Source organism: Rhinoderma darwinii, unplaced genomic scaffold (assembly GCF_050947455.1).
Source record: "Rhinoderma darwinii isolate aRhiDar2 unplaced genomic scaffold, aRhiDar2.hap1 Scaffold_108, whole genome shotgun sequence".
NCBI classification, from domain to species: domain Eukaryota; kingdom Metazoa; phylum Chordata; class Amphibia; order Anura; family Rhinodermatidae; genus Rhinoderma; species Rhinoderma darwinii.
In genome coordinates this window covers 407,780-422,258 of record NW_027461950.1, presented here as the reverse complement: position 1 = coordinate 422,258, position 14,479 = coordinate 407,780, and positions in this window count along the sequence as shown.

Here is a 14,479-nt window from a genome sequence, read left to right as displayed (position 1 = left end):
CGATACTTGCGGCCGAAATACGTCCGTCAATTACGGACGTAATTAGTGTGTGTGCACATACCCTAAATAGTCACTGTCCAGGGTGCTGAAAGAGTTAACTGATCGGCAGTAACTGTTTCAGTACCCTGGACAGTGACTACCGATCACAGTACCTGTAAAAAAAAAGACGTTCATACTTACCGGGAACTCCCTGCTTCCTCCAGTCCGGTCTCCTGGCCGTTGCCTTGGTGACGCGTCCCTCTCCACATCCGGCCCGACATTCCTTGATGACGATGCAGCCCATGTGAGCGCTGCAGCCAATCACAGGCTGCCGCGGCCTCTGCAGCCAATCACAGGCTGCCGCGTCAGAAAAGGTCGGACTGGAGGAAGAAGAGGGACTCGTCACCAAGACAACGACCGGGTACGTATGAAATGCTTTTTATTTTATTTTTAATCAGCAGCCTCTTTTCTCTATCAGTGATTGATAGAGATAAGTGGCTGCCGATTTGTATAATGTTTTTGACCGGGTTCGGTCAAAACGGGTTCGGCCGAACACGGTGAAGTTCGGATTCGCTGCGAACCAAACTTTTCCGGAAGTTCGGACCGAAACCGGGTTCGGTTGTCCCGGTTCGCTCATCTCTAGTTCCATTATTAGTAAAAGAATCTATGAAATTATCGGCAGAATTTAATATGGTCTAATAATTAATAATACCTGTCAATGTTCACGGCTTTTACAGATGACACCTAACTGTCCATACCAACGGGTCCCTCCCCCATCACATTCCTTGTTAATCAAATGGCGGTTTAGTATACAAAGATTTTTTTCAACACCAATTATCCTTAACCCCTTCAGGACTGAGCCTGTTTTGGCCTTCAGGACGAAGCCGATTTTTCAAATCTGACATGTGTCCCTTTATGTGGTAATAACTCCAGAATGCTTTTGCCTATCCAAGTGATTCTGAGATTGTTTTCTCGTGACATATTGTACTTTATGTTAGGGAAAAAATTTGGTCGATAAATTTAATATTTATTTGTAAAAAACACCAAGATTTGAAGAAAATTTGCATTTTTCTAAATTTAAATGTATCTGCTTGTAAAACAGATAGTAATACCACACAAAATAGTCACTGGTTAACATTTCCCATATGTCTACTTTAGTTTGGCATCATTTTTTGAACATTCTTTTATTTTTCTAGGACATTACAAGACTTAGAACTTTAGCAGCGATTTCTCATATTTTCAAGAAAATTTCAAAAGGCGATTTTTATAAGGACCAGTTCAGTTCTGAAGTGGCTTTGAGGGCCTTATATATTAGGCAGTCCCCATAAATCACCCCATTTTGAAAACTGCACCCCTCAAAGTACTCAAAACAGCATTCAGAAAGTGTTTTAACCCTTTAGGCGTTTCACAGGAATTAAAGCAAAGTAGAGGTGAAAGTTACAAATTTCATTTTTTTTTTACAAAATTCATTTGTTTTTTTTTAAATCAGATAATTTTTTTATTGAAGTTTCAAAATTATATAGTACAAAACATACTAAACAAACCCTATCCAAAACCCTCCCCCCAGGCACCGTCACAAAATTCCAAATTAGATAGTATATGAAATAGAAATTGTACCAAATATCGAATACATTATTCACAAAATACAAGGTACATGGGACAGATCATTTTCCAAATGTCAAGTAGCTTAATCATGTACAAGCATGTATAATACAAAACAGATATAATATATGGCAGATATTTAATCCTCTCTATTTCCCCCCTTCTCCTTATCCCACATCTATATACATAACCCCAATACCGTGTAAAGGCTGGCAGTCATACAGAGTCCCTGAATAAATTTTATAATACAGATTCCATTACCCCTACCCATGGTCCCCATATGGATTCAAATTTTGTAAGCGTTTTGCGCTTTACATAGACAACCTTTTCCAATACAATCATTTTATTCACTTTTGCAATGAATTCGCTCATAGTCGGTGGGGCGCCTTGTATCCAATGTAGGGCAATTAGTTTTCTAGATATATATAGCAACCTTACAATAGCCAACCACTCCAAAGTAGAGGTTGGGGTGTCCATAATACATCCCAAAACGCATTCCATAGGAGTCCCTTGCAACACAGGTCCATAGGCCTCCTGAATCACCTTTAGTACATCCATCCAGTACGTGGTTAACTGTGGACAGGACCACAACATATGCATATGGTCAGCCCCCTCTTCCGCGCATCTGGGGCATTTCGAGTCACTCCTTACCCCAATATGAAAAATAAATTTAGGAGTCCTGTATACTCTATGGATAATATATAATTGAGAAAGGCGCCCAGCCTCACTAAGAGAAGTATTCAGAACTGCTTTCATAATATCTATCCATTGTTCTTCAGAGATGGGACCCATATCTCTTTCCCATTTTTTAGAAGCCATCAGGGGGTATTTATCAAAAAATTTACTGATCAACAACTGATAAATATGTGAAATAACCCCCGATTTAACACTCCCGGTATGTAAAACAGACAACACCCCATCTGCGTGTATTGCCAAATCCACCGCCTTCTTCTGGGCATCAAAAGCATGTCTTATCTGTAAGTATTGATAGAGGGAATTTCGAGATAATTCAAACTCCTCTTGGATCTGTTGATAAGTTTTAAATACATCCTCCTGGAGCAACTGTGAGACATAAAGGATGCCTCTTGCTTTCCAACCCTCAAATCCTTGAAGAGAGAAGAATTCCGGAAGTGCCTTATTCCCCCATAAAGGTGTAAAAATTGTGCAAACCCCAATATCTCTAATAGCTCGGACTTTATCCCATACTTTACGCATTAGTGTATATGTGGGCATATTCCTGCCCGCCAACATAGAGTGACCTGCCTCCAATACTGAGAATAAAACAGATGGTCCAAACCTTGCCTGTAGAATCGATCCATTGGATCCCTTTGATATAATTTCCCCCCACCCCTTAAAGTGCTGACATTGGGAGGCAAGAAAATATATCCAAGGGTTGGGTAGGGCCAGACCGCCGTCATGCTTTGCGCGCTGTAGAATTTCTAATCTAATTCTTGAGCGACCCTTCCGCCATATTAGGTCCCTAAAAAGTGCATTAATGTAATAAAAATTGCGTAATGAGATCCATACAGGGGAGTTATGTAAAATATACAATAATTGTGGCATTAGGATCATCTTAATAAGATTGACCCTACCCACAACTGTCAGATATAATTTACACCAAGCCATTATTTTCATTTTAAATTTGACCAGAAGGGGTTGCAAATTGAGAGCAACATATTCAGAAGGGGAGGTCGAGATCTTGATCCCTAAATATTTAAGATGTTTAACGCATCCTACAGGTACCCCATGCACCCCTGGTATAGAACACTTTGAATCCACAGGGAGCAGATGGGATTTATCCCAATTTATTTTAAACCCAGACAATGCCCTAAATTTCTCAATTAGGGATATTGTTTCTGCCAGAGAGCCACCCATATCCCCCAAGTATAGAAGCATATCATCTGCATAAAGCGCTACCTTTTCTTGCACCAAGCCATACAAGAAGCCCTTAATATCATCAGACAGACGTATGCGCGCTGCCAAGGGCTCTACTGCCACGGCAAACAGGAGGGGCGATAATGGGCATCCCTGTCTAGTCCCTCTTTCAAGAGCAAACCGGGGAGACAATCCTCCATTTGCCTGTATTCTGGCTGTAGGGCAAGAATACAGGACCTTAATCCATGCTATAAAAGATGGTCCAAAACCCATAGCCTCCAAGGTGCACCAAAGATATTGCCATTCCACACTGTCAAACGCTTTGGCAGCGTCCAGTGAAAAAATTGCTCTTTCGCCTACATTGTCTGCCCTCAGCTGAAGATTTAAAAATAAACGTCTCAAATTCATGGCTGTCGACCTAGCAGGCATAAAACCGGTCTGATCCGGGTGTATAATGGTAGAAAGAACGCCATTCAACCGCAGGGCTAATGCCTTTGCCAGAATCTTAATGTCAGATGTTAATAATGAAATCGGTCGATAAGAATCAGCTAATTGAGGATCTTTCCCGGGTTTTGGCAAGACCACAATAATGGCTTCTTGCATAGAAGCCGGCAAAGAACCACAATCCAATGAATAATGAAATACTTCTAATAATTTGGGCAAGAGCACCTCAGAGTATTTTTTATATATTTCAACTGGTAGCCCGTCCGCCCCAGGTGCCTTATCATTAGCCATCTGTTTGACCGCTTCTTCCAATTCCTCCAACGTGAGTGGAGAATCCAGAAGTGCCTTGGCGCTTCCTGACAGCTTAGGGAGCTCTGCTTTACAAAATTAATTTGTAATAAAAAAAAATCTATACCACAGAAGGTTTTACCCGAGAAATTTAACTTATTATTTATTGCCCAGATTCTGCAGTTTTTAGAAATATCCCACATGTGGCCCTAGTGCAGTAATTTACTGAAATACAGGCCTCAGAAGCAAAGGAGTACCTAGTGGATTTTGGGGCCTCCTTTTTTTTAACATATATTTTAGGTACCATGTCAGGTTTGAAGAGGTCTTGTGGGGCCAAAACAATAAAAAACCCCAAAAGTGACCTCATTTTGGAAACTACACCCCTTAGGGAATTTATCTAGGGGTATAGTTAGCATTTTGAACCCACCGGTTTTTTTGCTAAATTTATTTGAATTAGTATGTGAAGATGAAAATCTACTTTTTTTCTGAAAAAACGTAGAAATTTTTAATTTTTTCAAGGAATATAAGAGAAAAAACATATGTAAAGCAATTTCTCCCGATTATAGCAATACCCCATATGTGGTAATAAACTGCTGTTTGGACCCACAGCAGGACTCAGAAGGGAAGGAGCACCATTTGGATTTTGAAATTCTGATTTTGCTGGAATAGTTTTCAGTGCCGTGTCACGTTTGAAATGCACTGGAGGGAACAAAATAGTGTAAACCCCCGGAAAGTGACCCCATTTTGGAAACTACACTCATCAAGGAATTTTTCTAAGGGTAAAGTTATAATTTTGACCCCACAGTTGTTTTGCTGAATTCACTGGAATTATTCTGTATTATCTACTTTTTTTCTGAAAAAAGGTAGCCATTTTTAATTTTTACAAGGAATAAAAGAGAAAAAGCACCCCAACATTTGTAAAACAATTTCTCCCGATTACGGAAATATGACATATGGTAATAAACTGCTGTTTGGAACCTCAGCAGGTCTTAGAAGGGAAGGAGCGCTATTTGTCTTTTGGAGCTCAAATTTAGCTGAAATTGTTTTTGGGTGCCATGTCGCATTTGCAAAACCCCTGAGAGGCCAAAACAGTGGAAACCCCCCAAAAGTGGAAACTACACCACTTAAAGAATCTATCTAGGGATATAGATATAGTGGGCATTTAGACCCCACAAGTCTTTTGCAGGATTTATTAGAATTAGGCTGTGAAAATGAATATCGACATTTCTTCCACTAAAATGTTGCATTTTTTCAATTTCACAAAGGATAAAGGGGGTAAAAGCTGCCCAACATTTGTAAAGCAATTTCTCCCGAGTACGGCAATACCCCACGTGTGGGCATAAATGGTTTTTAATTAGAAAGTAATTAACCCTTTCTGGACTGATCCATTTTTTTATTTTCCTTTTTAGTTTTTTCCTCCCCGCGTTCCAAGAGCCACAACTTTTTTATTTTTCAGTCAATAGAGCGGGATGAGGGCTTATTTATTGAGGGACGAGCGGTCGTTTTTATTGGTATCATTTTTTGGTACATACAACTTTTTGAGCACTTTTTATTACATTTTTAGGTAGAGCCAAGGTGACCAAAATGCTTTATTTTTCACGTGAGACGCTCCATACATCACCCCCCACACTACGACATGCTATGTCGTGGTGCGCGCAGGGGTTAATGTGCAGCGGATGGTGCAGAGTGAAAATTACAATTTTCCACTCATATGCCATTTTAGTGCACTACATGTTATGCCCAGTTTGTGCCACTGAAGACAAATACCTCATAAAATATTAACCGGATTCTCCCGGGTATGGCGATGCCATATCTATGGACGTAAACTGGTGTTTGTGCATGCTGCAGGGCTCAGAAGGGAGGGAGCAGCATTTGGCTTTTGGGGCGCAGATGTAGCTTGGTAGTAGTTCTGTTTGGGGTTTTACTGGTGTTTCAGTTTATAATGTGGGGGCATATGTTATCTGTGCGGAGTACATCAGGGTAAATGTTATCTGTGCGGGGTACATCAGGGTATAATAAGAGGGTATAATAATGCAGTAAATAAATAATTATCCGCAGATATGTGTCGCACTGATAAATGGCGCCCAATCTTATCCGCTTTTGGACACTCTGCACATTTTGCATCGCCATATTCTGGGAGCCAGAACTGTTTTATTTTTTCTCCACCGGAGCGGTGTGAGGGTTTATTCTTTGCGGGACAATCTGTCGTTTTCATTGGTACCATTTTGGGGTACCAGAAATTTTTTTGATCACGTTTTATTCCATTTTTTGGCAAGCAAAGTGACCAAAAACCATCAATTCTGACAATGTTTTTTATTCTTTTATTCATGGCGTTCACCCTGGGCTATAAATTACAATTATATTTTATTCTGCGGGAAGGTACGATTACGGCGAAACCAGATGTATATAATTTTTTTATGTTTTGCAGCGTTTGTGCAATAAAATCACTTATTTATAAAATTAATTATTTTTTGTGTCACCATATCCTGAGAGCGACAACTTTTTTATTTTTCAGTCAAAAACGCAGTGTAAGGGCTTGTTTTTTTGCGGGACGGGTTGTAGTTTGTATTGGTACCATTTTGGCGTACATGCAACTTTTTGATCACTTTTTATTGTAGATTTTGGGAGGGGTGGTAACCAAAAAATTGTGATTCGGGCACTGTTTTTCGTTTATTTTTTTTTGCGGTGTTCACCGTGCAGGAAAAATAATATTACAGTTTTATAGTTGGGGTCGTTACGAACGCGGTGATACCAAATATGTGTTCGTTTTTTAACGTGTTAATTTTTTTCCTATAATAAAAGACTTATTATAGGAAAAAAAGCTTTCTTTGTTTATGTCACTTCTAACTTTTATTTTTACACTTTTTAAAAACATTTTTAATATCTTTTTTTTACTTTTTTCACTTGTCCCACTAGGGGACACTTAGACTTGCAGCTCTGATCGCTGCTGGAACACATTACACTATACACGTAGTGTAATGTGTTCTAACTGTCATTGTGACGTGACAGTCACACTAACAGGAAGCATCGGAGGACCGGCCGGAGGCTGATCCTCCGAGGCTTCCGTACATGGCAACCTGGAGGTCACTGTCTGGCCTCTGGTTGCCGTGATAAGGATCGCCAGCCCCCGCAAATGCATGTGGGGGGCTGCCGATCCGCTGTAAACCTCTTCAATGTGGTGATCGCAATCGACCACCGCATCGAAGGGGTTAATTGTCGATTTCAGCGGCGACAGGCCGCTGATCGGCAACGGGGAGAGCAGGGCTGACACCATGCACAGTTAACTGCCGCTGAGATGTAGCGCCGCGCGGCGGTTAACTGTCAAAGCACTGACGTTAGTGCACGTCAAGGTGCGCGAAGTGACTGCACACATTGACGTGCATTAACGTCAAGGTGCGGGAAGGGGTTAATGGTCTTTTGTCTGATTCTTTGTCTATTACAAATGGAACAAGACAGGGGTGTCCACTTTCGCCTCTGTTATATGTGTTAGTCATGGAACACCTGGCTGTGGCACTGCGGACTAACCTTAGCATTAAGGGCATATGTGTTGGTGCTCAGCATCACTTGTTAGCACTGTACGCTGATGATCTTCTAGTGTACCTTACGACTCCTATGATTTCTTTGCCATCTTTGACTGGGGAGTTTGAGCGATTTGGTCACTTGAGTAACTTCAAGGTCAATTATTCTAAATTGGAGGTGCTGAATGTATCTCTGGACGCCCCTCTAGCTGCTCATCTCGCTCGGGTTTTCCCGTTTAAGTGGGTAACTGCATCTTTAAAATATTTAGGGATATATATCCCCACACATTTGTCTGCTCTTCTCGGCCTCGGATTAGATATTCTATTCTCAGTAGGCCCAAGGTGGAGGGAGGTGCGGGCTTGCCGGACTTTAAGCGCTGCCATCATGCTGCGATCCTCATGAGGTTGGTGGATTGGTACCGTGCGGCTGCGAGTAAGCAATGGGTGCGAATCGTGAATAATATGTCCTCTCTTGCCTTGTCCTCTTTACCTTGGTTGTCTGGTGTACAGCGACCAACGTCCTCTCTGCCTTTCCTCACACGTCATTTTCTTGTGGTATGGGAGCGGATCATTGGTGCCCTGGACATTGCTCACCGTCCGGGTCCTTTGACTCCTCTGTTTGATAATCCTTCCTTCCCTCCGGCGGTGGGTGTGGACACATTCCTCTGTTGGGGGAGACAGGATGGCGGATATTTGGCTCAGACCCTTACACCTGACGGTGCAATTTTGTCGCTTGCTGCTGTTTCTGAGGCCTGCCCGGGGAGACGATCAATATGGTGGTACTATTTTGAGCTACGTTCCTATCTTTCTTCCATGGGTGACTGTCTTGTGTTGCTACAGGGTAAGACTCCTCTGGAACTATTATCTGTCTTTGACTTCTGCTCCTTCTCATGTGCTGTCCTATTTACATGGGATCCTCCAACCTGGTTACTCCTCCTCTCAGTTAACATTCACCACAGCTTGGGATGAGGAAATGGGGGTTCAATATTCTGAGGAGGAGTGGGGAACTTCTTTCTTCCTGGCTCATAAGTTACCGACTTCCTGTTTTGCTCAGGAGAAAAAGTATAAAATCCTTACCAGATGGTACCGCTGTCCTTCCTTTCTACATAGGATATTTCCTGATGTGTCTGCAGCTTGCTGGAGGTGTGGGGAGGCTCCTGGAACCATGTTGCACATTTGGTGGGATTGCCCCAAGCTCCGTCCCTTCTGGGAATTTTTTTTAAATCTTGGCAATAAGCTTTTTGGCACTGACGTTCCTACCTTGCCTTCTGTTGGATTGCTTTCCATGATTCCTGGATCACTCCCATACCTCAAAAACGGGATCTTTAGACATTTTCTGACTGCAGCTAGAACGGTAATTCCACGTCATTGGAAGTCTAGTACTGTGCCTTCTTTGGAGGAATGGGTAACGGAGCTGAATGGGATTATGAGGATGGAGGAGCTGATGTCTGCTGATCGTGGTAAGTCCGAGATTTTTGTTCGAACCTGGTCAGTATGGTCCGGATTCCGGGGGGGTCCTGATCTGCCTCTTTGGTTGGATGGCCTCTATTGAACACTCATCTCGCCAAATTCTGTGTGCTTTTGTCCGTATGTGTTCCCCTTTGTTGTCTTGTGTTTATGTAACTTTGTGTTAGAATTTGCACTTAACCGTGTCATTACTAATCGTTTTTGGGACTGGTTTCCCTAAATATTGCACTACTTTTGCTGTGGTTATGGTATTGTTACTTACCATTAGATTTTATTATTTTACTTCCTATTCTTTTGATGTTTGGGAGGCTACCTCCTACAACTACTCATATGTTTCTGTAACATTTCTTACAGTTTGACTTTATTGTATTGCACTGCGTGCCAACTTTTGCAATTTTGTGTACTGTTTTATCTGCTCTGTTTATTTTCGAATAAAAAATTTTGATAACGAAAAAAACAAAGGGGTTCACAAGGTGAGAAGACTAGTTTACATTTTTTTTTCAAGGTATTACTCTAGGGAGCGCTCCTGTTATCATCTTTTTCTCACAATGTATTTTCCTAAGGTACTGTATACATTTCACTCATTAATGCCGACATAGCCAAGTGAGAACACAACAAAGTAAGCCTGCGCACCCAAATAGAGTACCAACCATCTACACATCATTCCAATAAAGGAGTTTTGCCTTTGCACAGTGCTCCAAGGGGAGCACAATACAACTTCAATACTGCAAATCCCTAACCTGAATGTCACATCTGCACCTTGGCTAGCTCCGATCCCTGCCATTAACCCCTTTGATGCAGCAATCGAAAGCGATTGCTGCATCTTAGCGGTTGCTAGCAGATCGCCAGCCCTGACAGGCAATCAGGACTGGCGACTGCTGCTATGGCAACAGGAGACACAATGGCCTCCTGCTCTGCCATTACGGAAGGCGATTAGGCCCTGCCGGGAGGCGAACCCTAATCGGCTTGCTGTCAGTGAATAACTGACAGATCTAATACATTGCACTACGTAGGAAAAAAATAAAGCTGAGAGTTGGACCGTCAAGTCCCCTAGTGGGACTTGAGAAAAAGTGGAAAAAAAAGTGGAAAAAAAAGTGAAAAAAAAAGTTTGAAAACTTTGACCTACATATATTGGAATAAAAAGTGATAAAAAAGTTGCACGTATACAAAAATGGTACCTATAAAAACTATAAATTAGGTATCGCCAGAATCGTACGGACCCGCAGAATAAAGTTAACATGTAATTTATAATGCTTGGTAAACGCTGTATAAAAAAAACTAAAAAAACTATGCTAGAATTGAATTTTTTTGTTTACCTGGCCTCCCAAAAAATAGGATAAAAGGTGATCAAAAAGTTGCATGTTCCCCAAAATGGTACCAATAATAACTACAGCTCGTCCAGCAAAAAAAACAGCCCTCATATACCACTACGTCTATGAAAAAATAAAATTAGTTAAGGCTCCAATAAGTCAGGAAATAAAAACATGCAGTTGTGCAGATCAGAGGGGAACATTTCATCTGTTTCAAGATACGATTTATCAGGGCCCTCAAATTAGGGAACTAGGAAGGGGAGGGCCCAAACATATCTGCTGGAAGCGAGGGTGCCCGTATTATACCAAACTGCAAAGGTGCGGAGTCTGGACCAAAAGGGGGATAAGAAAGGACTCATCTATGGATCATTTTATTGTTTTTTTACCCCATTATCATGCCACCTGACTATGCCCTTGATGTACTCTGCCCAGATTACATGTACCCCCACATTATAAATGGAAACACCAGCAATAATCAAACAAATCTACTAACAAGCAAAATCTGCTCTCCAAAAGCCAAATGGCGCTCCCTCCGCTCTGAACCCTGCAATGTGCCCAAACAGCAGTTTACTTCCACATATATGGCATCTTCATACCCGGGAGAACCCTTTTAACAATTTTTGGGGGGTGTGTGGCAGAAACTGGGCATGACATATTTGTTACTGAAATGGCATATCTAGGGAATCATTTATGGATAAGACCTGTGGGGTGAAAATGCCTTGAGGGGTGTAGTTTCCAAATGGGGTCACTTCTCAGGGGTTTCTTTTTATTATTTCACATCTGGGCCTCTGCAGTTGTGAACCAATACTTTGTAAATCGCCAAATTAGGCCTCAATTTTACATGGTACACTTTCACTCCTGAGCCTGGTCGAATGTCCAGGCAAAAGATTAGTGCCCCATGTAGGGTGTTTCTAAATCCGGGAAACACTGCATAATAATTAGAGGGCTGTCTTGTTATGATGACAAGCTGGGCACAACATATTGGCATATCTATGGAAAAAAATCCCATTTTCACTCTACAACATCGAGTGCACACTAAATTCTACAAAACACCTACATAGTTAAAATGCTTACTAAAATGCATTGAGGGGTGTAGTTTCCAAAATTGAGTCACTTCCGGGGGGTTTCCACTGTTTTGGGCCCACAGGCGCCCAGAAACCAATCCAGCAACATTTGCACTCCAAATGGCGCTCTTTCCCTTCTGAGCCCTGCCGTGTGCCCAAACAGCAGTTTATGACCACATATGGGGTATTGCCGTACTTGGGCGAAATTGCTTTACAAATGTTGGGTTCTTTTTTTCCTTTATTTGTTGGGAAAATGAAACATTTTGCGCTAAAGCTATGTTTTAGTGAAGAAAAAGGATTGTTTTTATTTTCACTGCCCAATTCTAATAAATTCTATGAAACATCTGTGCTGTCAAAATGCTTACTACACCCCTAGATTAATTCCTCAAGAGGTGTAGTTTCCTTAATGAAGTCAATTTTTGGGCGTCTTCATTGTTTTGTCCCCTCAGGGGCTTTACAAATGTGACATTGCCTCTGCAAACCATTCCTGCTAAATGTCATCTCCAAAATCCAAATAGCGCTCTTTCCCTTCTAAGCCCTGCCGTGTGTCCAGACAGCCGCTTATTACCACATGTGGGGTATTGTTTTACTCGGAAGAAATTGCTTTGCAAATTTTGTGGTTCTTTTTCTCCTTCAGTCCTTGTGGAAATGAGAAAAAATTAGCTAAACCTACATTTTCTTTGAAAAAATGTAGATTTTTATTTTCAGGGCATAGTTCCAATAATTTCTGCAAAAAACTGTGGTTTCAAAATACTCATTATACCGCTAGATAATTTCCTCAATGGGTGTAGTCTCCAAAATGGGGTCACTTGTGGGGGGTTTCCACTGTTTTGTTCCCTCAGGGCTTTGTAATTGTGACATGGCCTCCGCAAACTATTCCTGCTAAATGTGATCTCCAAAAGCCAAATAGCGCTCTTTCCCTTCTAAGCCCTGCCGTGTGTCCAAACAGCCGGTTGTTACCACATGTGGGGTATTGTTTTACTTGGGAGAAATTGACTTACAAATTTTGTAGTGCTTTTTCTCCTTCAGTCCTTGTGGAAATGAGAAAAAATTAGCTAAACCTACATTTTCTTTGAAAAAAATGTAGATTTTTATTTTCAGGGCCTACTTCCAATAATATCTGCAAAAAAACTGTGGGGTCAAAACGCTCATTATACTCCTAGATAATTTCCTCAATGGGTGTAGTCTCCAAAATGGGGTCACTTGTGGGGGGGGGTTTCCACTGTTTTGTCCCCTCAGGGGCTTTGTAAATGCAACATGGCCTCCGCAAACCATTCCTGCTAAATGTGAACTCCAAAAGCCAAATGGTGCTCCATCCCTTCTAAGCCCTGCCGTGTGTCCAAACATCCGTTTATTACCACATGTGGGGTACTGTTTTACTCGGGAGAAATTGCTTTACAAATTTTGTGCTGCTTTTTTTTCCTTCAGTCCTTGTGGAAATGAGAAAAAAATTAGCTAAACCTACATTTTCAGGGCCTAATTCCAATAATTTCTGCAAAAAACCTGTGGGGTCAAAATGCTCACTATACCCCTAGATAATTTCCTCAATGGGGGTAGTTTCCAAAATGGGGTTACTTGTTGGGGGTTTCCACTCTTTTGTCCCCTCAGGGGCTTTGTAAATGTGACATGGCCTCCGCAAACCATGACTAGCCTAAGTGGAGTCATGTGCTGATTAACCATTTTACCTTTATTCCACTTCTTTCGCCCCCTTCCCAATAAAGACACGTGACAACCGAGGTTGGATGTGAAATGGCCACAGCAGCCATTTATTTATTTAACATAAATTAAATGCAATTTAATCCGAAACATTCGGATAACTCTTTTAGGAATTCGACCAGAGAATTCCTACTATAATTCACATGACCCAACGTGGGTCAATTAACACTAAACAGAGCAGGGGAAGTCCTTGAAGCCATTTTTTCCGATTTCCTTTAAATTAGCCATCTGCAAACCACCACCAACTATTTACCTCCAGCCGTAAACCAGCTCGGAAGCACCGCTCACCCCTGCAGATAGCTCCAACCACCAGAAGACCACTTCAAAGGGATAACACCCTATGAAGTCTTCAAATGATCTACCATTTTGGGGGACGCATACCCCCGATGCGACCCCCCCACCATTTTGTACTGACCAACCTCAAGGACTCCCCCCGCCAGCTGCCATGACACCCAGACCTGCTTAAAAGAAATAAAACAAACACAAGTTACATAAGCATACTTCAAAACACGAAAACAGATAAACCCACACCCTGATCTCATAACCGGACCTAATTCAGGGCGGGTGGGTGGGAACTAATTTTTCTTGTTTCTCCTCCCGCTGCTTCCGGCTCAATGCCGAAAACAGCGGGAGGAACAGTTACCACACCCCGGCTCCTGCCCACTCCCCCTCCTACTTCACCCACCTGTCTTCCTATTGGTTGAACCCTCCCTCCTACGGCAGTCATGGAGGCTTCCCGTTAAGCCCTCCGTGCTGCCGTCCAGCCTCTGTTTGACTAGCCTAAGTAGAGTCATGTGCTGATTAACCATTTTACCTTTATTCCCCTTCTTTCGCCCCCTTCCCAATAAAGACACGTGACAACCGAGGTTGGATGTGAAATGGCTACAGCAGCCGTTTATTTATTTAACATAAATTAAATGCAATTTAATCCGAAACATTCGGATAACTCTTTTAGGAATTCGACCAGAGAATTCCTACTATAATTCACATGACCCAACATGGGTCAATTAACACTAAACAGAGCAGGGGAAGTCCTTGAAGCCATTTTTTCCGATTTCCTTTAAATTAGCCATCTGCAAACCACCACCAACTATTTACCTCCAGCCGTAAACCAGCTCGGAAGCACCGCTCACCCCTGCAGATGGCTCCAACCACCAGAAGACCACTTCAAAGAGATAACACCCTATGAAGTCTTCAAATGATGTACCATTTTGGG